Source organism: Mustelus asterias, chromosome 13 (genome assembly GCF_964213995.1).
Source record: "Mustelus asterias chromosome 13, sMusAst1.hap1.1, whole genome shotgun sequence".
Lineage (NCBI taxonomy): Eukaryota > Metazoa > Chordata > Chondrichthyes > Carcharhiniformes > Triakidae > Mustelus > Mustelus asterias.
This window is the reverse complement of record NC_135813.1, coordinates 52,932,825-52,960,759: the sequence shown is the minus strand read 5'-3', so window position 1 is coordinate 52,960,759 and position 27,935 is coordinate 52,932,825. Positions and strand designations below refer to the sequence as shown.

Below are 27,935 nucleotides of genomic sequence, written 5' to 3'. Positions count from 1 at the left end.
ATTCTGCAATTCTGTGAAAGTCCACTCATCCGGTTCTGTTTTAGTCTCAACACTTTTTGAATTTTTATGTGGTTGGCCAGCAGCCTGTTTATAAAAATAAAGCGATATCCACATGGCTTTGGTACAGTGCCAAGATTTCATCATTTTAGGGAAGAAGCAATCCTAAATCCCAACCTATAACCCCTGCAGTGGAGAAACTCTGAAAACAACATTCTGCTGAAACGAGTCAAACCTGGAAAAACTGATGGTCAATAAAATGGCTGCAGTTTAGATCAACAAACCCAACTTCTAAACCTGAACCATAGGAAAAAGCCTCTGCCAACCTTTCTGACCGATTAAAATCGTCACTCAATACTGAGCAAGATTCTTTCTTTAAATAAACTAGCATTTCATTTGAAAAGCAATACAATTTCTTCACTTCTGCTAAATATAGTCAGCACGGATTCGTGAAGGGCACGTCGTGCCTCACAAATTTGATTGAATTTTTTGAGGATGTAACTAAGTGTGTTGACGAAGGTAGGGCAGTTGATGTCATATACATGGATTTTAGTAAAGCGTTTGATAAGGTCGGCTTATGATGAAAGTAAGGAGGTGTGGGATAGAGGGAAAGTTGGCCGATTGGATAGGTAACTGGCTATCTGATCGAAGACAGAGGGTGGTGATGGATGGAAAATATTTGGACTGGAGGCAGGTTGCTAGCGGAGTGCCACAGGAATCAGTGCTTGGTCCTCTGCTATTTGTGATTTTTATTCATGACTTAGAGGAGGGGGCTGAAGGGTGGATCAGTAAATTTGCTGATGACACCAAGATTGGTGGAGTAGTGGATGAGGTGGAGGGCTGTTGTAGACTGCAAAGAGACATAGATAGGATGCAAAGCTGGGCTGAAAAATGGCAGATGGAGTTTAACCCTGATAAATGTGAGGTGATTCATTTTGGTCGGACTAATTTAAATGTGGATTACAGGGTCAAAGGTAGGGTTCTGAAGACTGTAGAGAAACAGAGATCTTGGGGTCCATATCCACAGATCTCTGAAGGCTGCCACTCAAGTGGATAGAGCTGTGAAGAAGGCCCATAGTGTGTTAGCTTTTATTAACAGGGGGTTGGAGTTTAAGAGCTGTGGGGTTATGCTGCAACTGTACAAGACCTTGGTGAGACCACATTTGGAATATTGTGTGCAGTTCTGGTCACCTCACTATAAGAAGGATGTGGAAGCGCTGGAAAGAGTGCAAAGGAGATTAACCAGGATGCTGCCTGGTTTGGAGGGTAGGTCTTATGAGGAAAGGTTGAGGGAGCTAGGGCTGTTCTCTCTGGAGCGGAGGAGGTTGAGGGGAGACTTAATAGAGGTTTATAAAATGATGAAGGGGATAGATAGAGTGAACGTTCAAAGACTAATTCCTCTGGTGGATGGAGCTATTACAAGGGGGCATAACTATAGGGTTCGTGGTGGGAGATATAGGAAGGATGTCCGAGGTAGGTTCTTTACTCAGAGAGTGATTGGGGTGTCGAATGGACTGCCTGCAGAGATAGTGGAGTCAGAAACTTTAGGAACATTTAAGCGGTTATTGGATAGGCACATGGGGCACACCAGGATGATAGGGAGTGGGATAGCTTGATCTTGGTTTCAGATAAAGCTCGGCACAACATTGTTGTGTGCTGTACTGTTCTATATCTTACTTTCCTTGCAATCCTGCTAAGGAACAAACCAGTTTTCATGATAATGGTTATGTCTTGATCTAGTCACTAGGCACCCCATAGGAACTGCACACCCTCAACAATGAGGTAAGTGAAGGTAAATTGAAAAAAACAAAGAGGATCACATTAGATAAACTGAAACAAGTATTTACAGGACTATTAGAAGACAAAGCAAAACCTTTAATTTTGCCAATATGGAACCAGTTACACACCAAAGAGGTCTATCTTGTAAGAGAGACAATGAGAAAGCCCTCTGTTTACAGGACACGACATTTCTTCTAATCTCTGCCATCCATCACCAGATAGAGCTGGACCATATTCAAGCCGACAGGGCCCCACTCTTCACCAAAATCATCCATCACTCCCAGATCATCCAGGAGAGCATAAATAGCTTGTTTCTTTTCTCTAATCAATTATCTCATTCAATCCCTTTCTCGCGCCCTCTAAAAACATGTACCAGGAGCTCATAAATATTGTTGTTACTAACACTGTGATCATCCATTCAGCTCATTTGGTTGTTTTCCCACCATTCTGCACCAAGCCTCCTGCTACCAATTTTCCCAAGCCTTCTGCTGCCCTCGCCCCAAATCTGCAACTTCCTACATTTTCTCTCCTATCTAGTTGCATGCCTTCGCCAAACTCATCTCATCCACGACACCAATTCCTGCTCCTAAAATGCTGGACATCTAACTTCCCTTCCTGGCCCTCATATTCATGGAAATTGTAAATGGCTCTCTGCCCTCAGTTACTGCCCTCCTCCTGGTCAAAACTGTTGTCATCGCCCACTCCTTGAAAACTATCGCACCCTGATTAAATTCATAAATGACATCCTTGTTTTGATCATGCATTCTCTGCAGAATTGGACACCAGATGACCATGCTACCCTCCTCCAAAGTTTCTACAGCTCAAAGGCTTAGTCGGTTCCACTCTATCTTATCATAGTCAGAGCTTAACCAGCAATGGCTTCACTTCCCATTCCAGCATCATTACCAACAGAGTCCCCCAATGATCCATTCTTGCTCCTGTCCACTTTTTCATCTACATGCTGCCCCATCAGGACATCCAGATACATATGTGGTCAGGTTCCACAAACATACTTATGAAAACAAGCTCTACCTCTCTACCACCTTTTCAACATCTGTGTTGGCAACTGCTAGTCTGAAATGATGCACAATTGCCTCGAGTTAAGCAGTGGAAAAACTGAAATAATTGTCTTTGGCCCATGCCACAAGCATTGTACCCTTCAGACTAACTCCATTCCATAGCCACCATGTAAGATTGAATCAGATTAAATCCAATGCCAAGGTGAGCTTCTGATTCATTTTCTCTCCACCTGGACTATATTGGAGAGCAATGTACTCTCTTTTCCACCTCCATATGCTGCTAAACCTCGCATCCGCTTGTTAAAATCCCTTAATACCGTCACCAGTTCTAACCTCAATATTGCTGGAAAAAGAAAACATTTTTTCAAAGTTTTTCGTCTTGCACTCACCTGGACATTTCACAAGAACACAAATCCAAGGGAGACAACAAATTTATACTGAATGAGAAGGGAGTGCCGATTGGTTAGTAAGTGGACTATGATTGGTAGAGGCATGGAGAATGCACCAGCTGATAGGACTTGCAGTTGACTGCCAAGCATTGTTTCAAATTTAAACTAGCCAGCTTGACTCTATTTGCCCTGAGGAATGAACCAACAAATGGCTGTCACTTATTTTATTTAGCTGAAAGAGGCACAATATGTGTACATGTTCTTTCTGTCTACAGCTCCGTGTATTGTGTGCAGCATCTAGTACACATAAATGCACCATAATGCAAGTTCAACTAACAATCTTTAAATCGATTGTCAATGGAATTCTTAGCACACTGAGGATTATCAGAGTCCATTTGCTAAGCAACCAGCACTCCCTTCTCATGCAGTATAAATTTGTTGTCTCCCTTGGATTTGTATTCTTGCAAAATGTCCTGATGATTGCAAGACTAAAAGCTTTGACAAAAATCTCTTTTTCAGCACCACTCAAGTTCAATATTACCAAACAACCATCTCAACCTCCTTCAGACTTGCAAGCTTCTCCCCTCTCAAACTTTGTCCTCTAACTCGGTACTCATGTGTATATCACCCAATCAGCCCCTCTTAGCCATCTGTGTTTCCAACTGCCGTTGCTCTGGGATTTCCTCTCTTTTTCAAGGCCATGCTTAAAATCCCCTCTTTGGACAAACACCTGTCCATCCGCACTTTTATCTCCTCCTTTGGCTTGGTGTCTACATCTCTGATTACATCTCCATGAACAATAGCTTGCATTGGTGTAGCATGTTTAAATGTAGTAAAACATCAAGAGGCTTCACAGGACCAATTATCAAACAAAATGAGCACAGATGACTGGAGGTTTTGAGGAAGAGTTTAAAGGGGACAAAAGAGGCAGGGAGGTTTAGGGAGACATTTACAGAGCCTGGTCAAGGGACGCACAGCCACAGTAGTGCAACAGAAGAATCAGGGACACATAGAAAACCAGAATTAAAGAAATTGTGGCATGAAGGAACTTAGAGGTAGGGAGATGAGAAATTATGGAGGGGGATTTGAATTTTAAAATGGAGGCAGCGTGTATCAGAAATAGGAAAGGACCAACGATGGACCTTTGAGGGACACAGTAAGAAGTCTAACAACACCAGGTTAAAGTCCAACAGGTTTATTTGGTAGCAAAAGCCACTAGCTTTCGGAACAGGCTGTTCCTTCGTCAGGTGGGTGGGAGTTCTGATCACAAACAGGGCACAAAGACACAAACTCAATTTACATGAATAATGATTGGAATGTGAGTCTTTACAGCTAATCAAGTCTTAAAGGTACAGACAATGTGAGTGGAGGGAGCATTAAGCACAGGTTAAAGAGATGTGTATTGTCTCATATTGGCACAAACTGCCGGCTCCAAGTGGAGAGGATCTGACGAAGGAATAGCCTGTTCTGAAAGCTAGTGGCTTTTGCTCCCAAATAAACCTGTTAGACTTTAACCTGGTGTTGTTAGACTTCTTACTGTGTTTACCCCAGTCCAACGCCGGCATCTCCACACCTTTGAGGGACCCCAGAGATAAGGGTATGGGGACACGAAGTTATTACAAGTGATATTCTGGCTACAAATGTACAGACAATGTGACGATAGTGTGCCTTAAAGAAATGTATTTTAGTCATGTTTCTTGTGGAGGATCTGTTCTATGCACTCACGTCATTTTGTCTGGATCAACAGCATTGTATTGTTACTGCAGCAGCATAATTGATCTTAATTGCTACAATATTTGTTTTAATCTGAACTAATGCAAGGTTCTGTTGTTTTGTGTTTTCCCCTGTGATATTGCAGAGTAGAGCTTGATTAGGTTGATTGACAGGTAAGGTCTTATGATAGGGTAGGGCTAGGTTTTCACAGAGAACTCAAAGCAATTTGCCTTTTGGGATCTTTAGAAAGAGCTCACTTTCTCTGCATCTCTCACTCTGTCTGAAGGGGAGACTGGAATCTGCCAAGAAATTAGCCTCTTTTTGAGATTCTGATATTTGGGGGTGGAGCTCTCTGGAAGTTGCTGCATGAGAATTAGAAGACAAGTGTCTGTCTGGATCACTCTCCAGAGGTGTTAAAAGGCCAGAAATCTAGTAGCCATGTAAGCATATTTGGTTTTCTGTGCTAACTAGTTCTAAAGAAGGGATTTATGTCTATGCGGGAATACTGCTAAATTGGAACGAGAGAGATAGCTAGCTGTTAAGAATTATGCGTTGTGATGTTTAAATCTTTTAATTGGTAAAAGTTATGCTAATTATTTTTGTTATATTCCAACTGTGTTCTTAAATAAAGTTTATTTTGATAAAATCTTCCAGGTGGGTCACTTGGATCATACTGGGAGTGAAACACCTTATGCTCACTCTAATGCCAAAATCAACTGTAAAATTTAGGTCTAGGCTAACCTCAAAATATCTTGGTGTTTCTAATCTGGTCCTAACAATAAGAATGAAAACAGACAATGGCAGTCCCGTCTTTCTTGAAACAGAGGTGAGCGTTAGAGGAAGGTGATAGTTAACTGTGTCAAAGACTGTTCGAGGAGGTGGAGGATGGACAGTGCACCATGGTTACATGTGATGTAGCATGTAATTTGTGACTTTGATAAGGGCCATTTCAGGACTCGGGTAGGGGCAGAAATTTGATTGGAGAGATTCAAACAGAGTCACAGGAAACATGGGATGTGGTGAGAAGAAAGGGAGGTTGGAGGTTTATGAGGTGTAAAAGGTGTTTTTTTAAGGGTGCTGGTGATAATAATAAATTTAAATGGTTCAGGAGATAAGTGCAGACAAAACCATTTACATCATAATTTAACATGGGGCCAGGAAGGGAGGCTGGGTAGTCAGCAGTCTCGTAAGAATAAGGCCAAGAGAACAAGAAATCTACCATGGATATGAGGAGTCTGGAGACTAATTGACTGTTATTCCCAACTCTGTTCAACTGTAGTATCACTGTCACGTTGTAATCCAGCACCCTTCACTATTCAGATAATAGGCAACAATTGCTCATAGAGCTACAGGTGCACCTTGCAACAGCAATGTCATAAGATAAGGTGTCATCAAATGAAACATCTTTCAGGCTATTTGCAGCTGATTTAACTTTGCCTAACATCCTGCAGACACCAGTTACTGAACATTAGGTCAAGGAAACGGGAGTAAAAATCCGTAGCTTGGCGAGGAAACTTCTGTCAGGAAGGAGCAGGGAGTGTGGGCCTAATTGGATAGCTCTATCAAAAAATTGGCACAGGCACTGTGGTCACGTTGCATGATGCTATGTTTTCAATGCAAATAATCCCTCCCATGTCACTCTCAGAAGATTCCAGCCCTTCAGAAAAGCCATTAGAGCAAATAAGGCCAGCAACTCAACTCGGCTAAATTATTTTAGCATTCCTCAGTGCACATACTACAGAGTGAAGATCAGTTGTTTATCAGAAAGTTTCTGACAGCAGAGGTCACAAAAACACACAAAATCTGTGCTGCTGCAGCACCAAACAGAATTTCCTCTGGCCAAAATGAAGAGTGTGCCAATTTCCAAACAGCGGCCCCATCTGGCACTGAACCAACATTTACAAAAGGAAGAACCGGGAAATACAGCCAGCTTCAGCCAAGGTAAAGACAGGCACTATGAAAAACACACTGTTCAACTTACACTAGGATACTCGCAAAGGAACCTGGAGCCAACAACATTGAAGACTGTCCAAAGAAATATATTTGCCATTGATATCTAACCCGAGTTGCACCTAAAAACTGAAGTTAGTGCATTCTAAACAGGAATTGAAATTAGTCTCAAAAACATAATTGCTTTAGACCAGGGGTCTCCAAACTACAGCCCGCGGGCCACATCTGGCCCGCAGCCAGTGGGGCGGGATGGGATTCCCACTGCCGAAAACACTTCCGTGTCCGGAACCCCACCGCTGACTCAGGATCCGGGCACGGGGACAGAAGCCACAGGCCGGACATTTGCTGCCGCTCCGCGCGGTGTCTGATGGACCCATGAGGATCCCCGCCCTCTTTACCGGCCTATTGTCCAATCAAAGCTGCCGTCCTGTGACTGACAGTTCATTAAACGAATCAGCAATTGAGACATCTGTTATCCAATTGCCGCTCTGCATTGACTGAGTGACAGCTGCTTTATCCAATCTGTAAGCTCCATCTGTCTGAAATGAGCGAGAACAATGACAATGATGGTGGCAATTCAGACCAATTCAGTTATGGAAGAAAAAGGAAAAGTGGACAGTGAGTGCCGCCTGTTTAATGAAGAATGGGGTGTAAAGTACTTTGTACAAGCAGGTGATAAAGCCTTGTGCGTCATATGCAACAAAACTGTTGCAGTTTTGAAGGAGTACAATGTACGTCGGCACTATGAGACCAAACATGAACCAAGTTATTCCCAATTCACAGGAACACAGCATGCGGAAAAATTTGAATCAATGCAACGCAGGCTGCTTTCCCAACAAGCTTTTTTTACGCAGAAGATAACTGAAAATGAAGCTTTAACCAGGGCCAGTTACAAACTAGCTTATGTGTTGGCTAAAAGAGGAAAGCCATTCACCGATGGAGATCTCATCAAAGAGTGTATAATGGAAACAGTGGAGGAGTTATGCCCAGAAAAAGCAAATCTGTTCAAAATCATCAGTCTTGCGCCAAATACTGTTGCTCGTAGAATTGAGGATATAGGAAGCAATATATTTCATCAAATTGCAGGCAAAGCAAGAAATTTTCAGTTGTATTCTCTCACACTTGATGAATCGACTGATGTGTGTGACGCATAACAACTCCTAGTATTCATCCGTGGTGTTGACAATGAATTTAATGTGACACAAGAATTAGCATCAGTGCATAGCATGCACAGCACAGTAACTGGAGAAGACATCTTCAAAGAATTGCAAAAAACTGTGTTAGAATATAACCTGGAGTGGAATAAACTGCAATGCGTGACAATTGATGGAGGAAAGAACATGTCTGGGGTGAAGAAAGGTTTGGTTGGACAAATCACAAAAGCTTGTGAGGTTGGTGGATTCTCAAAGTCCATGTTTCTGCATTGCAATATCCATCAACAAGCATTGTGCGGAAAATATGTGGATATGTCTTGCGTTCTGAAACCTGTTGTTTCAACAGTGAATTTCATTTGATCTCACAGGCTTAATCATCACCAGTTTCCTGATTTTCTGAAAGAAACTGATTCTGAGTTCGGTGACTTGCCTTATTATACAGCAGTTCGATGGCTTAGTTGTGGAAAGGTTCTATCACGGTTCTTTCAGCTCAGAGAGGAAATTGATTCCTTTCTCACAGAGAACAATCGACCCGAACCACTTTTATCAAACACTGACTGGCTTTGGAAATTGGCATTTTTTGCAGACGTGACAGGCCATATGAATCAATTGAATCTGAAGTTGCAAGGTGAAACAAATTTGATTTGTGATCTATTCGTGCATGTCAAGGCATTCAGGGCAAAACTGATGCTATTTCAAGGACAGCTGAAAGTTCATAACTTGGTTCATTTTCCATGTTTCCAAAATTTCATGAAGAAGGTGAAGCAGAATTTCCTTCTTCATTTGCAACAGAAATCATTAAGGACTTGCAAAAACAATTTCAGGAACGATTTTCTGATCTTGATGGAAACACAGATGAAATAAAGCTGTTTCAAAATCCATTTGGTGCAATGTTGAAACACTCCCAAGTCAGTTTCAAATGGAAATTATTGATCTCCAATCAGAGGACATGCTGAAAGACAAGTATAAAGAAGGAAATCTGATCCAATCTTATAAATCTTTGCAGCCTGAGCAGTTTCCAAATTTGAAGTGATTTGCTTGTGGATTTGTATCAGTTTTTGGTACAACGTACCTGTGTTCAGATAGTATGTCAAGTCCAAATATCGAGCAAATTTGATGAGCATTTGAAGTCCATTCTAATAATTGGCAGTTCAGCAATATTTTAATATTAAAAAAGCAGTTCCATCATTCCCATTAATTTTGTGCAAAACTTAATGATTTGTTGGTTACGATTGAAAACTCCAATTGCCAGAATTGTGTAGAAAGGTGCAGACTGAATTTATTTTTGTTCGACCTTTATTAATGGTTCAAGTTTATTCTGAATTTCTTTGCTTTGTTTTACTGAAGTTCTTTCTTGGGGCGTGTTTATTTTTCTTATTGTGTGCCACAAAATTGGGCAAATTCTCATTTCAAGTAAACATTTGTAAAATTTCAGTGAATAAAATTAATTAAAAAATGAATAGCCTGCTTTTCTCATCTGCAGTTAAGTAATTGATTATTTTGTCAGAGCATTTGCTAATGTTTGACATTTTTACTTATTATATATCATTTCTCAGTGTAAGCACGGCATTGTTTCTTCGCAATTGTCACATTTCTCTTTTGTTCTGAATCATATCATGCTGATTACAAAGATGATCCAAATAAAACTTATTCATTCATTTAAATTTTATTCATTCATTTATAAAACTAATTTTTTTTCTTTGACCCCCGAAAATGTGTAAAATATACGATGTGGCCCTCGTACTGAAAAGTTTGGAGACCCCTGCTTTAGACAGTAGCACATTTCAAAGATAACTTAAATGTGTATCAATGTTTTCTTAAAATTACAAAATGTAAAAACTGAAAGTAACTTGAAAGTATTTCTAGTTTACCAACCTGAACCTTCTAAATTAGAACAATCAGCAATCTAAGTCAGTGTTTCGTCCGATAAACGCTGAACTTTCTCATAATATTCCCAAACTTTACTTCAAAAAAAAACCTCAAAAATAAAACATTCACTCTTTTCCTCAGTGAGACAGTTTCAAATCTAAAGCATATTCAATCTTTTCTGCACACATACTAACTTAGGACGCAGTCTGGATGTACTTAACTGCAGCACAACAATCAGGTAATGGAAACTTAAAAAGCCCAGGAGATATGTCTGCCCTGTTCTAACTGCTCCCATTTCTTTCAGGGCTAGAAATAATCTCCATAAAAAGCTGGCACTGCAGTGTGAAACTCCACATTTGGCAAGACTTTCTTCAAATCACAGCCTATGTCAATGACACCGTCAGATAAAGTTAAACGGTCACCAATGCTTTACATTCCTGATCTGACAGAGAGGAGAGTGTCTACTTTCAATACTTACAACACTGGGGCATCAGGGATAAATTGTACTGTCAAGCCCTTGTCTGGGACCTCAACATATAAACTGGTGAATCAAAAGAAAGTGTGCTGTTACTGACAGAGCATCAACACCTTGTGCTGCATGTTAACACTTATAAACTAAACTTGTTTTCTTCAGGAGAGAGGGGCAGTCCAGAAGGGCAATTTTTTTCACAGAGGGTGGTGAGTGTCTGGAACAAGCTGCCAGAGGTAGTAGTAGAGGCAGGTACAATTTTGTCTTTTAAAAAGCATTTAGATAGTTACATGGGTTCGATGGGTATAGAGGTATATGGGCCAAATGCAGGCAATTGGGATTAGCTTAGGGGTTTTAAACAGAAAGGGCGGCATAGACAAGTTGGGCTGAAGGGCCTGTTTCCATGCTGTAAATCTCTATGATTCTATGAGAGAAGGGAGAGAGAAAAATAAAAAAAGACATGTTATTAAAAATTCCAAAAAGAAATTCTGAAAGTTCCAAAGAAAGAGTTCCAAAGAAGTTCCAAAAATGGATGCAGCATGTGATTTGAACAAGTTGTGAGTGGGCAAATGCATGACAGATGCAGCATAATGTGAATAAATCATATCACATTTATCCACTTTGGTAGCAAAAACAGGAAAGCAGATTATTATTTGAATGGCTATAGATTGAGAGGGGAATGTGCAACGAGACTTAGGTGTCCTTGTACGCCAGTCACTGAAGGTAAGCATGCAGGTGCAGCAGGCAGTAAAGAAGGCAAATGGTATGTTGGCCTTCATACTGAGAGTATTTGAGTACAGGAACAACAAAGTCTTGCTACAATTATACAGGATCTTAGTGACACCACACCCGAGTCTTGTGTGCAGTTTTTGTCTTCTTACCTGAGGAAGGATGTTTTTGCTCTGGAGGGAGGGTAGCGAAGGTTTACCAGACTGATTCCTGAGATGGCGGGACTGACATGAGGAGAGATTGAGTCGGTTAGGATTATATTTGTTAGAGGAATGAGGACTAGCGAGGGTAATGCAGGAAGGATGTTCCCAATGGCAAGAGAATCCAGAACCAGGGTGTGAGGATACGGGGTGGACCATTTAGGACTGAGATGAAGAGAATTTCTTCACCCAGCGAGTGGTGAGCATGAGGAATTCTCTACCACAGAAAGCATTTGAAACCAAAATATTGTTTTCGAGGAGTTAGATATAGCTCTTGGGACTAAAGGAATCAAAAGATATGGGGAGAGAAGGTGGGAACAGGTGACTGATTTGGATGATTAGCCATGATCATAATGAATGGCAAAGCAGGGCCGAATGGCCTACTCCTGCTCCTATTTTCTATGTTTCAATGTGTTACATAGGACTCGAAACATTAACTCAGTTTCTCATTTTCGCAGATGCTGCCAGACCTGCTGAGTTTATATTTCACTTCAGATTTCCAGCATCTACACTATTTTTCTTTCATGCTATTGAAAATGTCTGGCAAAAGAGTCAACTCTACAGGGAGTTTACAAAAAAAAGGTGAAATCCTAAACCAACATTCCAAATAAAACAGCTCCCTTTATCAGGGGCCCCAGTCGCTTTTACTGGGGAGGAAATCTTTTCAAATTACAGGCTCGCTCTTTGCCTTTCACACACAACCAGTTTGTAGATTTTTTAATATAAAAGACAATCAGCTGAGATTTAATATTTCTTGACTTCTTCTATTTAGTGATCTCCTCACTCTCAGCTATGCTAATTAAACAGAAGTATACAAATATCTTGTGCCAATTCTGTTTATGCTTTGAGCCCTTTTTCACCGGATTTCAAACAGACATCCAGACATTCCTTTCAGCACAAATGATGAGTGTTTAAAACTTTGAAATACATTTTAAACCCCTGGAGGATCATTTTATTTCCAAGGTAAGCTAATCATCATTGAACTTATCCTAGACTCGTGATTCTGCTACAGGAGGCTGGTGGACAAACTAGTCCCAGACATCATCGATGCCGACCTTGGCCAAGGAACAGGAGATACAAATGTTTCACATGCCAGAGTGACACTCCGTCACTTGGTTCTGATCCAGAACCAAGGAATCCAACCTGTGAACTCTCAACCCATGGCACTAAACATTAGCGTTCCAATTCCCAGGCTCAAGGGAACAGTAGGCCATTCAGCCCATCAAATCTGTTTTACCACATAAGCAGATCATAGGTGGTCTGGACCTCAATTTATTAACTCTCAATTGCTTCAGATACCTTGATACCCTTAACTAATAAAAATCGATCAATCCAAGTCTTGAAAATCTAGTCACTCTCCCAACATCCAAAGTCTTTTGGTGGGGCAGAATTCTAAATTTCCATTACCTTGATACAAAAACGCTTCCTGATTTCCCACCTAAATGGCCTCATTCTAATTTGAAAATTACAGTTCTTGATTCCACACCAGAGAAAATAGTTTTTCGCTATCAACTGATCCAAATTTTCCTCCTGAGCACTGGGACACAAAAGTTACAGCAGCCAGAGGGGGACACTTGTCATTCTCAGCTTTCTCAAACTGAATTCTTATTCCACTTAAATCCACACAATCCCAAATTCCATTCACATGGTGAGAAATCCATGTTCAATTTGCCCAATTCCAATGGAGCATTAGACAACAATAGAAGCCAGTTTGACATCAGCAAGTGATTTCAAGAACTATTTCAATAACAAAATTCAGGCATCGACATACCTAACTATCAATTTGACTATATGATTGTGTATTGCTGAAAAAAAAAACACTTTGTCAAAGTGTTTTGTCTTGCACTTATCAGGACAATTCATAAAAATACCAATGCAAGGAAAACAACAAATTTATACAGTATGAGATGAGTACTGATTGGTTAGAACATAGAACATAGAAAGCCACAGCACAAACAGGCCCTTCGGCCCACAAGTTGCGCCGATCACATCCCCACCTCTAGGCCTATCTATAGCCCTCAATCCCATTAAATCCCATGTACTCATCCAGAAGTCTCTTAAAAGACCCCAACGAGTTTGCCTCCACCACCACCGACGTCAGCCGATTCCACTCACCCACCACCCTCTGAGTGAAAAACTTACCCCTGACATCTCCTCTGTACCTACCCCCCAGCACCTTAAACCTGTGTCCTCTCGTAGCAACCATTTCAGCCCTTGGAAATAGCCTCTGAGAGTCTACCCTATCCAGACCTCTCAACATCTTGTAAACCTCTATCAGGTCACCTCTCATCCTGCGTCTCTCCAGGGAGAAGAGACCAAGCTCCCTCAACCTATCCTCATAAGGCATGCCCCCCAATCCAGGCAACATCCTTGTAAATCTCCTCTGCACCCTTTCAATGGCTTCAACATCTTTCCTGTAATGAGGTGACCAGAACTGCGCGCAGTACTCCAAGTGGGGTCTAACCAGGGTCCTATAAAGCTGCAGCATTATCTCCCGACTCCTAAACTCAATCCCTCGATTAATGAAGGCCAGTACGCCGTACGCCTTCTTGACCGCATCCTCCACCTGCGAGGCCGATTTAAGAATCCTATGGACCCGGACCCCAAGGTCCTTCTGATCCTCTACACTGCTAAGAATGGTACCCTTCATATTATACTGCTGCTTCATCCCATTGGATCTGCCAAAATGGATCACCACACACTTATCCGGGTTGAAGTCCATCTGCCACTTCTCCGCCCAGTCTTGCATTCTATCTATGTCTCGCTGCAACTTCTGACATCCCTCCAAACTATCCACAACACCACCTACCTTGGTGTCGTCAGCAAACTTACCAACCCATCCCTCCACTTCCTCATCCAGGTCATTTGTGAAAATGACAAACAGCAAGGGTCCCAGAACAGATCCCTGGGGCACTCCACTGGTCACTGACCTCCATGCAGAGAAAGACCCCTCCACAGCCACTCTCTGCCTTCTGCAGGCAAGCCAGTTCTGGATCCACAAGGCAACAGCCCCTTGGATCCCATGCCCTCTCACTTTCTCAAGAAGTCTTGCATGGGGGACCTTATCGAACGCCTTGCTGAAGTCCATATAGACCACATCCACCGCTCTTCCTTCGTCAATGTGTTTGGTCACATTTTCCAAGAACTCAACCAGGCTCGTAAGGCACGACCTGCCCTTGACAAAGCCGTGCTGACTACTTTTGATCATACTAAACTTCTCTAGATGATCATAAATCCTGTCTCTCAGGATCCTCTCCATCAACTTACCAACCACTGAGGTTAGACTCACCGGTCGGTAATTTCCCGGGCTGTCCCTGTTCCCTTTCTTGAATATAGGGACCACATCTGCAATCCTCCAATCCTCCGGAACCTCTCCCGTCTCCATCGACGATGCAAAGATCATCGCCAAAGGCTCCGCAATCTCCTCCCTCGCCTCCCACAGTAACCTGGGGTACATCCCATCCGGTCCCGGCGACTTACCAACCTTGATGCCATTCAATAGTTCCAACACATCCTCTTTCTTTATGTCCACATGCTCGATCCTTTCTGTCCACCGCAAACCAGCAGTACAACCACCCAGATCCCTTTCCACCGTGAATACCGAGGTAAAGTATTCATTAAGCAGCTCCGCCATTTCTAACGGTTCCGCACAAACTTTTCCCCCTTAGCAAGTGGACCATGATTGGTCAAGGCATTGCCATGGGGAATGTACCAGTTGATGGTGACAACAGTGAACTGCCAAGCATTGTTTGAAAGATAAACCAGGCAACTTGACTCCGATTGGTCAAAGCATTTCCTGAGCAATGAATCAGCAAACGGCTGTCATTTGTTCTGCTTGGCTTTATCAACTGTAATGCATGTACATGTTCTCTCTGTCTGCAAAGAACAGGGCCCTGTGTATTAATATGTCGATTCAAGATCACACAAATGCACCATACTGTGAGCCTGCCTGAATCTTAAATTGGTTGCCAGTGTAATTCTTAGTGCACTGAGGATTATTTAACAAATGTCATCCAATCATGGAATCACATCTAAGGTTGGAAACTGTGTTTTGAGTTTTGCAAACACAGGTTGGTCGGGTACTTTCTGTACCTTGCCCGTTGTAAACAGCAACTGGGACATGCTGTTTGAAACGAGCCACCAGTCTTTAGGATGTATGGCCTACATATCTCGCGTCAGACTGGCACTGAAACTCACATGCCATGTTACTCACTTTGTGTGATAGACAGAAAATCTGTAAAAAGAAAAAGATTAGGCCGGTTAGCTTAACGTCTGTAGTTGGGAAAATGCTGGAATCCATCATTAAAGAAGAAATAGCAGGCCATCTGGATAAGAATGGTTCGATTAAGCAGACGCAGCATGGATTCATGAGGGGAAAGTCGTGCTTGACGAACTTGTTGGATTTTTATGAAGATGTGACTAGTGCGGTTGACGGAGGGGAACCGGTGGGTGCGGTGTTTTTGGACTTCCAAAAGGTGTTTGATAAGGTGCCTCACAAAAGGTTGCTGAAGAAGATTGGGTCACACGGAGTTGGGGGTAGGGTGTTAGCGTGGATTGGGGATTGGCTATCCGACAGGAAGCAGAGAGTCGGAATAAATGGGTGCTTTTCTGGTTGGCAGATGGTAACTAGTGGCGTGCCGCAGGGATCGGTACTGGGGCCTCAACTATTTACCATTTATATAGACGATCTGGAGGAGGGGACTGAGTGTAGGGTAACAAAGTTTGCAGACGACACAAAGATAAGTGGAAAAGTGAATCGTGTGGAGGGCGTCGAAGGTCTGCAGAGAGATTTGGACAGGCTGAGTGAGTGGGCGAGGATCTGGCAGATGGAGTATAACGTTAACAAGTGCGAGGTTATTCACTTTGGAAGAAATAATAGCAAATTGGATTATTATCTAAATGGAAACAAATTACAACATGCTGCTGTGCAGAGGGACTTGGGGGTCCTTGTGCATGAGACGCAAAAACCCAGTCTGCAGGTGCAACAGGAGATCAAGAAGGCAAATGGGATGTTGGCCTATATCGCAAAGGGGATAGAATATAAAAGCAGAGATGTCTTGCTGCATCTGTACAGGGCATTGGTGAGGCCGCAGCTGGAATACTGTGTGCAGTATTGGTCCCCTTATTTGCAGAAGGATATATTGGCTTTGGAGGGAGTGCAGAGAAGGTTCACCAGGTTGATACCAGAGATGAGGGGTGTTGATTATGAGGAGAGACTGAGCAGATTGGGTTTGTATTCGTTGGAATTTAGAAGGCTGAGGGGGGGGATCTTATAGAGACCTATAAGATAATGAAGGGGCTGGATAGGGTAGAGGTGGAGAGATTCTTTCCACTTAGAAAGGAAACTAGAACTAGAGGGCACAGCCTCAAAATAAAGGGGGGTCAGTTTAGGACAGAGTTGAGGAGGAACTTCTTCTCTCAGAGGGTGGTGAATCTCTGGAATGCTCTGCCCACTGAAGTGGTGGAGGCTACCTCGTTGAATATGTTTAAATCACGGATAGATGGATTCCTGATCGGTAAGGGAATTAGGGGTTACAGGGATCAGGCGGGTAAGTGGAACTGATCCACTTCAGATCAGCCATGATCTTATTGAATGGCGGGGCAGGCTCGAGGGGCTAGATGGCCTACTCCTGCTCCTATTTCTTATGTTCTTATGTTCTTATGAGTGAAGACAAGTGTAGATCCATCAGTCCAAAACAGGAAAACTGACAGTGGGGAAACAAGGAAATGGCAGATCAATTAAACAACTACTTTAGCTCTGTCTTCAGAAAGACACAAATAACTTCCCAGAAATGCTAGGGAACAAAGGGTCTGTGGTCAAACGGACCATCTAAGATGGCGATTTGCAAAGCACACTGGGATAATTGGCCAAGTACAGAAACAGACAGGCTGCAGCTTAAAGGGTAGAGATAAAAAGGCTCTAGCTCAGACGACTGAATACACAGGAAATAGGCCATCCCAAAGACAATGGATACTTTCTGGTCAAACCAGGTTGTTTACCAGACAAAGGGGAGCCTTAACCCCTTATTTGAGACGGAGGCATGTGACCTATGTGCCTCCAGCACCTACAGGCATGGCCGTTGGGTACACACCCAGAGATCGGTGTGGCAGTACCTGATTGGACTTTATCAATCAGGGTGATGAAGCCCTGATCAACTGATTGGCAATGGCCAAAAAAGGCACGAAACAAACAAGGCATAAAGAGTGCTGCACAACAGAAGAATCACTCTCTCTCTCTCCCCAACGAACGAATCACAACAACGGCGACCATCGCCAGCAATGACCAGCACGAGGAGAGCCATCACACCAAAGGAAGGAAGGAAGACCAGAGCCAGAATATCAGACCGGACTATGGAGACCAACACACGGATAAAGGCCAATATCTGCCTGGGTACTTGCCAGTCACGCAAAAGTTAAGTCAAGGTCTAGTATTGGACTTGAACTTTAGTATTTTGTAAGATAACTTAGTATTGATTGGGTGCGTGATTAATAATTGTGTGTGAGAATAAATATTAATGTACTAACAAGAAGTCTACTCGCAATTCTTTGTCCACCAAAAAAGGTTAAAAAAGTGTGCAGGCACAACAGGTCTAGTGTGAACGGGGCATTGAGGAAATTAGTATTAACAAAAGAAAATAGTGTTGAAGAAATTAATTGATAAATTCCCAGCGCCTGATTATCTACATCCCAGGGTACTAAAGGAGATGGCCATAGAAATAGTGGATGTGTTAGTTGTCATCTTCCAAAATTCTGTAGATTCTGGAACAGTCCTGACAAATTGGAGAGTGGGAAATGCAGTCCCACTATTTAAAAGAGGGGAGGGGAGAACCAGGGAATTATAGACTGGTTAGCTTAACAGTCATAGGGAAAATGCTGGATAATGCTGAAGGATGTAATAACAGGTCACTTACAAAATATCAACAGGATTAGACAACGTCAACATGGATTTATAGAAGGGAAATCATATTTAACAAACATACTGCAGTTTTTTTGGGGACATAACTAGTAGAATAGATAAGGGTGAACCAGTGGATGTGGTGTATTTGAATTTTCAGAAAGGTTTTGATAAAGTCCCACATAAGAGGCTATTGTGCAAAATTAAAACACATGGGATTGGAGCAATTTATTGGCAAGGATTGAGAATTGGTTTAGCAGGCATGAAACAGTAGGAATAAATGGGCCTTTTTCAGAGTGTAAGGCAATGACTAGTGGGGTCCCACAGGGATCAGTGCTTGGGCCCCACCTATTCACAAAATATATCAATGATTTGGATAAGGGAATCAAATGTAATATTTCTACATTTACTGATGACACAAAACTAGATGGGAAACAGGATGTAGAGAGACTTCAAGATGATTTAGACAAGTTGAGTGAGTGGGCAAATACATGGCAGATGGAGTATAACGTGGATAAGTATGAAGTTATCCAATGCAGTAGGAAAAACAAATTGGAGAGTATTATTTAAATAGTGATAAATTCAGAAATGTGAATTTTTTTATCTGTTCATGGGATGCGGGCATCACTGGCTGGAAGAGCATTTACTGTCCTTTCTAAATCGCCCTTGAAGGGGCAGTTATGAATCAACCACATTGCTGTGATCTGGAGTCACGTGTAAATTAAACTAGACAACAATAGCAGATTTCCTTCTCTAAAGGACATTAGTGAACCAGTTGGTTGTTTATGACAAGCAACAGTTGTTTTATTGACTTTAAATGTTGCCATCTGTAGTGGCGGAATTTGAAGCTGGGGTCCCCGAATATGACTCTGGGTCTCTGGATAACTCGTCCAGTGACAATACCACTATGCCATCGCCTCCCTATAAAAGGGACCTGGGTGTACTTGCACACCAGTCATTGAAAGCAAGCATGCAGGTACAGCAAGCAGTTAGGAAGACAAATGGTATGTTGATAGATTTGAGTAGAGGAGCAAAGATGTCTTACTGCAGCTGTACAGGGCCCCACGCCTGGGTATTATGTGCAGTTTGGTCTCCTCATCACGAAAAGATATACTTGCTATAGAGGGAACACTGAAGGCTCATCAGACTGATTCCTGGGATGGCAGGATTATTGTATAAGGAGAGATTGGGTCAACTGGGTGTGAATTCACCAGAATTTAGAAGGATGGGAGGGGATCTCATTGAAAGATATAAAATTCTGACAGGGCTGGACAGACTGGATGCTGGGGTATTGTTTCCTCTGGCTGGGATCCAGATCAAGGAGTCACAGTCTCAGGATACGGGATAGGCCAATTAGGACCGAGATGAGGAGAAAATGAGGAGTCTGGGAAGGGTTTTTTTTAAGCGCGCAAAGTATAAAAGGTAGGCTGCAATATAGAGTGGGCAGCGGAGTGAGCAGGAAGCAGAGTGAGAGCTATAAGGGCTTTGGCTCACAGGGGTGAGTTTTTAATTCTTATTTACTTTTCACTGTGTACCTTGGTATAAAGGGTCAAATATGAGTGTGAAGCCAGTGTGTTGTTCCCAGTGTAGGATGTGGGAGGTCCTGGAGGCACCTGTCCTCCTGGACATCCACATCTGTGAGGGGTGTGTCGAGCTGCGGTCCCTGAGGGACCGTGTTAGGGAGCTGGAACTGCAGCTCGAGGATGTTAGGCTGTTAAGGGAGAATGAGGAGGTGATAGACAAGAGCTATCATCAGGTGGTCACACCAGGGCCACGGGTGGAGGCCAAGTGGGTGATGGCCAGGAAGGGTAAAGCTCGGGTGATTGAGAGCACCCTGGAGAGAGAGAGAGAGAGACAGCCCGCCTGGGGGGAGCAGCACTGGCCCTGTCTCTGGAGTGGAGTCTGGCCTTGTAACTCAGAGGACTAAGGAAAAGAGGAGGAAGGCAGTGTTAATCGGGGACTCGACAGTGAGGGGGTCAGACAGCCGTTTTTGCGGAGGCAGGCGGGAGTCTCGGCTGGTGGTCTGCCTCCCTGGGGCCGGGATCCAGGATGTCGCTGGTCGAGTCCCAGAAATCTTGAGGGGGGAGGGAGAGGAGCGAGAGGTAGCGGTACATATGGGTACCGCTGATGTGGGAAGGAAGGGGGAAGGGGTCATGAAAAGAGAGTATAGGGAAGTAGGGAGACAGCTGAGAAGGAGGAAAGCAAAGGTAGTAATCTCAGGATTGCTGCCTGTGCCACGGGAAGGTGAGGGCAGGAATGGAGTGAGGTGGAGAATGAATGTGTAGCTGAGGGACTGGTGCAGGGATTCAGGTTCCTGGACCATTGGGACCTCTTTAGGGGCAGGTGTGACCTGTACACAAATAATGGGTGGCACTTGAATCTCAGGGGGACCAATATCCTGGCGGGAATATTGGCTAAGGCTACTGGGGAGAGTTTAAACTAGATAGGTTGGGGGGAGGGGATCAAGACAAGGTGACTGGGAGCGAGGAAGTTAGCTCGCAAACAGAGAAGGGTTATAGACAGTGCAAGAGGGAGGATGGACGGGGGATAGAGAAGGGGAGAGCTCAGACGAAAGGATTGAGATGTGTTTACTTTAATGCCAGGAGTATAGTGAATAAAGGGGATGAGCTCAGAGCATGGATCAATGCCTGGAAGTGTGATGTGGTGGCCATTACGGAGACTTGGATGTCTCAGGGACAGGACTGGATACTACAGGTGCCGGGATTCAGATGTTTCAGGAAGGACAGGGAGGGAGGCAAGAGAGGGGGTGGAGTGGCACTGCTGATCAGGGATAGTGTCACAGCTGTAGAGGTGGTGTATGCTGTGGAGGGATTGTCTACAGAGTCTCTGTAGGTGCAAGTTCGGAGTGGGAAGGGGTCGATCACTTTGCTGGGAGTTTTCTATAGGCCGCCCAATAGTAACAGGGAGGTGGAGGAGCAGATAGGGAAACAGATCCTGGAGAGATGCAGTAATAGCAGAGTTGTTGTGATGGGAGACTTTAATTTCCCAAACATAGATTGGAATATCGCAAGGGTAAGGGGATTGGGTGGGGAGGAGTTTGTTAGGTGCGTTCAGAGTTTCCTGACACAGCATGTGGACAAGCCTACAAGAGGAGAGGCTGTACTTGATCTGGTACTGACCAATGAACCTGGACAGGTGTCAGATCTCTCAGTGGGAGAGCATCTTGAGGATAGCGATCATAACTCTATCTGCTTTATGCTTGCATTGGAAAAAGAGAGAATCAGGCAAGCGAGGAAAGCGTTTATATGGAGTAAGGGGAAATATGAAGACATAAGGCAGCAAATTAGAGGAATAAATTGGAAGGAGGTATTCTCGGGGAAATGTACTGAAGAGAGATGGCAGTTTTTCAAGGAATGTCTGTCGAGAGTTCTACAGGACAACGTTCCGAGCAGACAGGGAGGAGTTGGTAGGATAAAGGAACCGTGGTGCACGAAAGCTGTGCGGGACCTAGTCGAGAAGAAAAGGAAAGCGTACAAAAGGTTCAGAGAGTTTGGCGAAGATAGGGATCTAGATGAGTATACGGCTTGTAGGAAGGGACTAAAGAAGGAAATTAGGAGAGCCAGAAGGGGTCACGAGAAGGCCTTGGCAGGTAGGATTAAGGAAAACCCTAAGGTGTTCTATAAATATGTGAAGAGTAAAAGGATGAGACGTGAAGGAATAGGGCCTATAAAAGGTGAAGGCGGGAAAATCTGTACGGAACCAGTAGAAATGGCAGAGGTGCTTAATGAGTATTTTGCCTCGGTTATCACAGAGGTAAAGGACCTGGGTGGATGTACTGCGGGCTTGCGGTGGACTGAAAAGATTGAGTATGTGGACTTTAACAAAGAGGTTGTGCTGGAATCTTTGAATGGCATCAAGATAGATAAGTCGCCGGTTCCGGATGGGATGTACCCCAGGTTACTGTGGGAGGCGAGGGAAGAGATTGCAGAGCCTCTGGCGATGATCTTTGCGTCGTCGATGGAGACTGGAGAGGTGCCGGAGGATTGCGGATGTGGTTCCTATTTTCAAGAAGGGGAATAGGGATAGCCCAGGAAATTACCGACTGGTGAGTCGAACCTCAGTGGTTGGTAAGCTGATGGAGAAGATCCTGAGGGACAAGAATTATGAGCATTTAGAGAAGTTTAGTATGCTCAAGAATACTCAGCATGGCTTTGTCAAAGGCAGATCGTGCCTTACGAGCCTGGCGGAGTTCTTCGAAAATGTGACTCAACACATTGACGAAGGGAAAGCGGAAGATGTGGTTTATATGGATTTTAGCAAGGCTTTCGATAAGGTCCCCCACGCAAGGCTTCTAGAAAAAGTGAGAGGACATGCGATCCAAGGGGATGCTGCCCTGTGGATCCAGAACTGGCTTGTCCAAAGGAGGCAGAGAGTGGGTCTTTTTCTAAATGGAGGTCGGTCACCAGTGGTGTGCCCCAGGGATCTGTTCTGGGACCCTTGCTGTTTGTCATTTTCATAAATGACCTGGATGAGGAAGTGGAGGGATGGGTTGGTAAGTTTGCCGACGACACGAAGTTTGGTGGGGTTGTGGATAGTCTGGAGGGATGTCAGAAGTTACAGAGGGACATAGATAGGATGCAAGACTGGGTGGAGAAGTGGCAGATGGACTTCAACCCAGATAAGTGCGTAGTGGTCCATTTTGGCAGGTCGAATGGGATGAAGGAGTACAATATAAAGGGAAAGACTCTTAGTACTGTAGAGGATCAGAAGGACCTTGGGGTCCGGGTCCATAGGACTCTAAAATCGGCCCCGCAGGTGGAGGAGGTGGTTAAGAAGGCGTATGGTGTGCTGGCCTTTATCAATCGAGGGATTGAGTTTAGGAGTCCGGGGATAATGACACAGCTATACAATACCCTCGTCAGACCCCACTTGGGGTACTGTGCTCAGTTCTGGTCGCCTCATTACAGGAAGGATGTGGAAAAGATTGAAAGGGTGCAGAGGAGATTTACAAGGATGTTGCCTGGATTGAGTGGCATGCCTTATTGAGATAGGCTGAGGGAGCTCGGCCTTTTCTCCTTGGAGAGACGTAGGATGAGAGGAGACCTAATAGAGGTATGTAAAATGTTGAGAGGCATAGATCGGGTGGACTCTCAGAGGCTTTTTCCCAGGGTGGAAATGGCTGCTACGAGAGGACACAGGTTTAAGATGCTGGGGGGTAGGTACAGGGGAAATGTTAGGGGTAAGTTTTTCACACAGAGGGTGGTGGGTGAGTGGAATCGGCTGCCATCAGTGGTGGTGGAGGCAAACTCAATAGGGTCTTTTAAGAGACTCCTGGATGAGTACATGGGACTTAATAGGATGGAGGGTTATAGGTAGGCCTAAAAGGTAGGGAGGGATATGTTCGGCACAACTTGTGGGGCCGAAGGGCCTGTTTTGTGCTGTAGTTTTTCTATGTTTCTAAATTCTTCACTCCAAGGATAGTGAACCCTGTGGAATTCTCTAGCACAGAAGGTGGTGAAGGCCAAGTCACTGAATATATTTGAGAACTAGATTGATTTCTCGATATAAAAGGCATCAAGGGGTATGGGGAGAGAATGGGAGTATGACATTGAGATAGAGGATCAGCCACGATCACATTGAATTATGGAGCAGTCTCAATGGGCTGAATGTCCTATTCCTGCTTGACAGCTGCATCCTGTTGGGGTGGGGAAATACCACTCACATTGCTATTGCATAGTAGCAACGTGAAACACTTAGCTTCACATGTTGCTCAAATGTTTGAGATATCTTCCCCTTCCAAGTAAGCCAAGGCAGATTGGACACTTTTCAGAGCTGACAGTCTTGGGCCCATTTATGAGTTTGCTCAATAAGCTACACAAAACAATCAGATTTAAACTGCCTGGTTTAAATTTCAAACAAGCGTGGCAGTTAACCAGCAGTCACCATCAACTGATGCATTCACCATGCCAATGCCTCTACTTGTCACCCAGTCAGCTCCTCTTCTCATACAGCATAAATTTGTTTTCTCTGACAGTGGCATTCTTGGGATTGCCCTGATGAGTGAAAGATGAAAAACTTCGACAAGATGTGTCTTTTTCCAGCAAATCTAGATTCTGTGCAACCACACAATGATCATGGCAAAATATGTGGCTTAACTTTTACACTTAATTGAATTCAATTTCTGAGTATGTAAAACCGACCCTTAGTGAGTGACAGTACAAATCTCTCCATTTATTTATATATTGAAAGGATAAGGATGAATGTCTGAAAAGATTATGTTTTGCATAAAGTACTTCGAACTTTTAATAGGAGAAGATAGTAATTTTGTTATAAAGTTTCCTGACTTTGGAGAGATTTGTACTGTCACTCACTAAGGGTCGGTTTTACATACTCAGAAACTGCGGCTTACCACTGGTAGGTCGCCCCCCTCACCTGTATCCAAAGTGGAATACTTGTTGCTAAGGGGAACGACCACAGGGGATCCCCGCACCGACTGCTTCCTCCCAGCCCCTCTCACTGTCACCCATCTATTTTCATTCCCTGGAGCAACTATATCCCTGAAGCTTGTGTCTATGGCCCTCTCTGCCTCCCTGATGACCCTAAGCTCATCCAACTGAAGCTCCAGCTCCCTAACGCGGTCTTGGAGGAGCTGCAGATGGGTGCACCTCCCACAGGTGTAATCAGCAGGGACACTGACGGTGTCCCTCACCTCAAACATTCTGCAGGAGGTACATTGCACTGCCTTCACTTCCATCCCCTCCATATAACTTACTGCTACAGAAAAAGAATTGCTCCAATGGAACACTGAACCCTTTTTCCCCTTCCTCAGAGTGCACTGGGAAAGAAGTTTAAAAAGCAGGAACACAGAGCGGTGACAGTTTAAAAAGCAGGAACACAGAGCGGTGACAGTTTAAAAAGCAGGAACACAGAGCGGTGACAGGTTAAAAAGCAGGAACACAGAGCGGTGACAGCCTGTCCTGGTACCCCCCATGCCGATACTATAGTTAAGAAAGCCCACCAATGCGTCTACTTTCTCAGAAGACTAAGGAAATTTGGTATGTCCGCTACGACTCTCTCCAACTTTTATGGATACACATAGAAAGCACTAATTCTGGTTGTATCACAGCTTGGTATGGCCCCTGCACTGCTCAAGACTGCAAGAAACTACAAAAAGGCCGTGAATGTAGCCCAATCCATCATGCAAACCAGCCTCCCATCTATTGACTCTAACAAACGAGTCCCCAATAACTATAGCTCTACCGCTCTCCCCCTTTCCCTTCTGAGCCACAGGGACGGACTCAGCGCTGGCGATCAGGTTGCCCCAGCGTAGGAGAGGGGGGAAGGGGACGGAGGAGGAGGAGGAGCTGCCCGGGACCTGAATGAGCACTTGACATGTCATGACTTTCAAGGCTATGGGCTAAGTGCTGGTAAATGGGATGATGTGTTTTCATGTGTCGGTGCAGACTCAATGGGCTGAAGGCCCTCTTCTGCACTGTAGGGTTCTATGATCTTATAAATTCAAATGGGTGTATATAAAGTAAATGGCTAGGTTTGATTTTTTTTTAAAGAAACATACCACATCCTAAAGCAACTCATAGGAGAATTATAAAAGACAATACCAATCACATCACACGTCATTTAACCAAAAGCATGGTCAAAGAGGTAGATTCTAAAGAATGCCCTAAAGGTGAAAAGCAAGGTACAGAGGCAAGGAAGTGTAGGGAGGGAATTCCAGAGCTTGGGGCCTGGGCAACTGAAAGCATGGCCACTAACGGTGAAGTGATCAAAACCGGGGATGCTCTGGAAGCCAGAATTAGAGGAGTGCCGGTATTCCTGGAGAGAATGTTTCCTCTTGTCGAAGAATCTAGAACTAGGGGGTACTGTTTAAAAATAAGAGCTCATTTAAAACATAGATGGGGAGAAGTATTTTCTCTCGCACGGTCTTGAATCTCTGGAACTCTCTTCCTCAACATTTAGATTTGATTTGTCACATGCATCAACATAGTGAAAAGTATTGTTTCTTGCACGCTACACAGACAAAGCATACCGTTCAGAGAAGGAAACGAGAGTGCAAAATGTAGTGTTACAGTCATAGCTAGGGTGTAGACAAAGCTCAACTTAGGTCTATTCAAAAGTCTGGTGGCAGAAGGGAAGAAGCTGTTCTTAGTCGGTTGGTACATGACCTCAGACTTTTGTCTTTTTCCCGACAGAAGGTGGTGGAAAAGAGAATGTCCGAGGTGCGGGGCGGGGGGGTCCTTGATTATGCTGGCTGCTTTTCCGAGGCTGCAGGAAGTGTAGACAGAGTCAATAGATGGGAGGCTGGTTTGCATGATGGATTGGGCTACATTCACGGCCTTTTGTAGTTTCTTGCAGTCTTGAGCAGTGCAGGGGCCATACCAAGCTGTGATACAACCAGAATTAGTGCTTTCTATGTGTATCCATAAAAGTTGGAGAGAGTCGTAGCGGACATACCAAATTTCCTTAGTCTTCTGAGAAAGTAGACGCATTGGTGGGCTTTCTTAACTATAGTATCGGCATGGGGGGTACCAGGACAGGGTGTTGGCGATCTGGATACCTAAAAAGGTTGAAGCTCTCGACCATTTCTACTTCATCCCCGTTGATGTAGACAGGGGCATGTTTGCCACTACGCTTCCTGAAGTCAATGACAATCTGTTTTATTAACATTGAGGGAGAGATTATTGTTCCCGCACCAGTTCACCAGATTCTCTATCTCATTCCTGTACTTCGTCTTGTCGTTGTTTGAGATCTGACCCCTCTGGTGGTGTCATCAGTAAACTTGAAAATCGAGTTGGAGGGGAATTTGGCCACACAGTCATAGGTGTATAAGGAGTATAGTAGGGGGCTGAGGACACAGCTTTGCGGGGCACCGGTACGGAGGAAGATCGTGCAGGTGGTGTTGTTGCCTATCCTTACTGATTGTGGTCTGTGGGTTGGGAAGTTCAGGATCCAGTCGGGGAAAAGGGAGGAGCCGAGCCCCAGGCGACGGAGTTTGGAGATGAGTTTCATAGGAATAATGGCGTCAAAGGTTGAGCTGTAGTCAATAAAAAGGAGTCTGACATAGGTGTCTTTGTTATCTAGGTGTTCCAGGGTTGAGTGTAGGACCAGGGAGATGGCATCTGCTGTGGGCCTGTTGCAGCAGTAGGCAAACTGTAGTGGATCCAGGCAATTCAGGAGGCTGGAATGGATTCGTGCCATGACTAATCTTTCAAAGCATTTCATAATGATGGATATCAGATCCATTGGACAAAAAGGCACGGGAAACAGCGTCTTTGAAGATTTAAGGCTGAACTAGATAGATTCTTGGTAAACAAGGGAGTAGAAGATTATTGGGGGTTAGGCAGGAATGTGGTTTTGAGGATACAATCTGATCACCCATGATCTTACTGAATAGCAGACTCAAGGGGCCTGAGTGACCGACTCCTGCTCCTAATTTGTATGTTCGTATGCAAGTCAAGTCTGACAAATTTAATATAGTCCTTTAAGAAAATAAAGAAATTTTTATAAAATGCAATGAGTATTGTATGAACCATGGATTCCAGAGGTGACTGATAAGATGCCTAATTGGAGGATTAGTAATAAAGTTATGGGGAATGTGACTGCATGGTCTGCTATATGGTGAGAACACAATGATGGAAAATGGGTTATTTTCAGTCTGGAAAGTGGGAAACTGAGCATCCTCTTCTAGGGTCAGTTTTGGAACCATTGCTCTTCTATTAGTTTTATACATCAAAATCTGGACATGGAGATTAGGGGGCAGAAGATCAGAATGTGCAGAGAATACAAAAATAGG

The 27,935-nt window shown here is 43.9% G+C and overlaps 1 protein-coding gene across 6 annotated transcripts in view; it reads right to left on the bottom strand.

The window, feature by feature from the left end:
• Positions 1-27,935, bottom strand: part of specc1la (sperm antigen with calponin homology and coiled-coil domains 1-like a) — a 364,982-nt gene that overhangs the window by 299,748 nt on the left and 37,299 nt on the right. The window contains exon 1 of one of the 6 annotated variants that reach the window (XM_078226761.1): positions 9,877-9,991. The exons of the other annotated variants lie outside the window; for them this stretch is intronic. The gene's annotated coding sequence lies outside the window, so the exon portion shown is untranslated. Of the gene's footprint in view, positions 1-9,876; positions 9,992-27,935 lie in introns of those variants that run through there. 6 annotated transcript variants of the gene reach the window in all.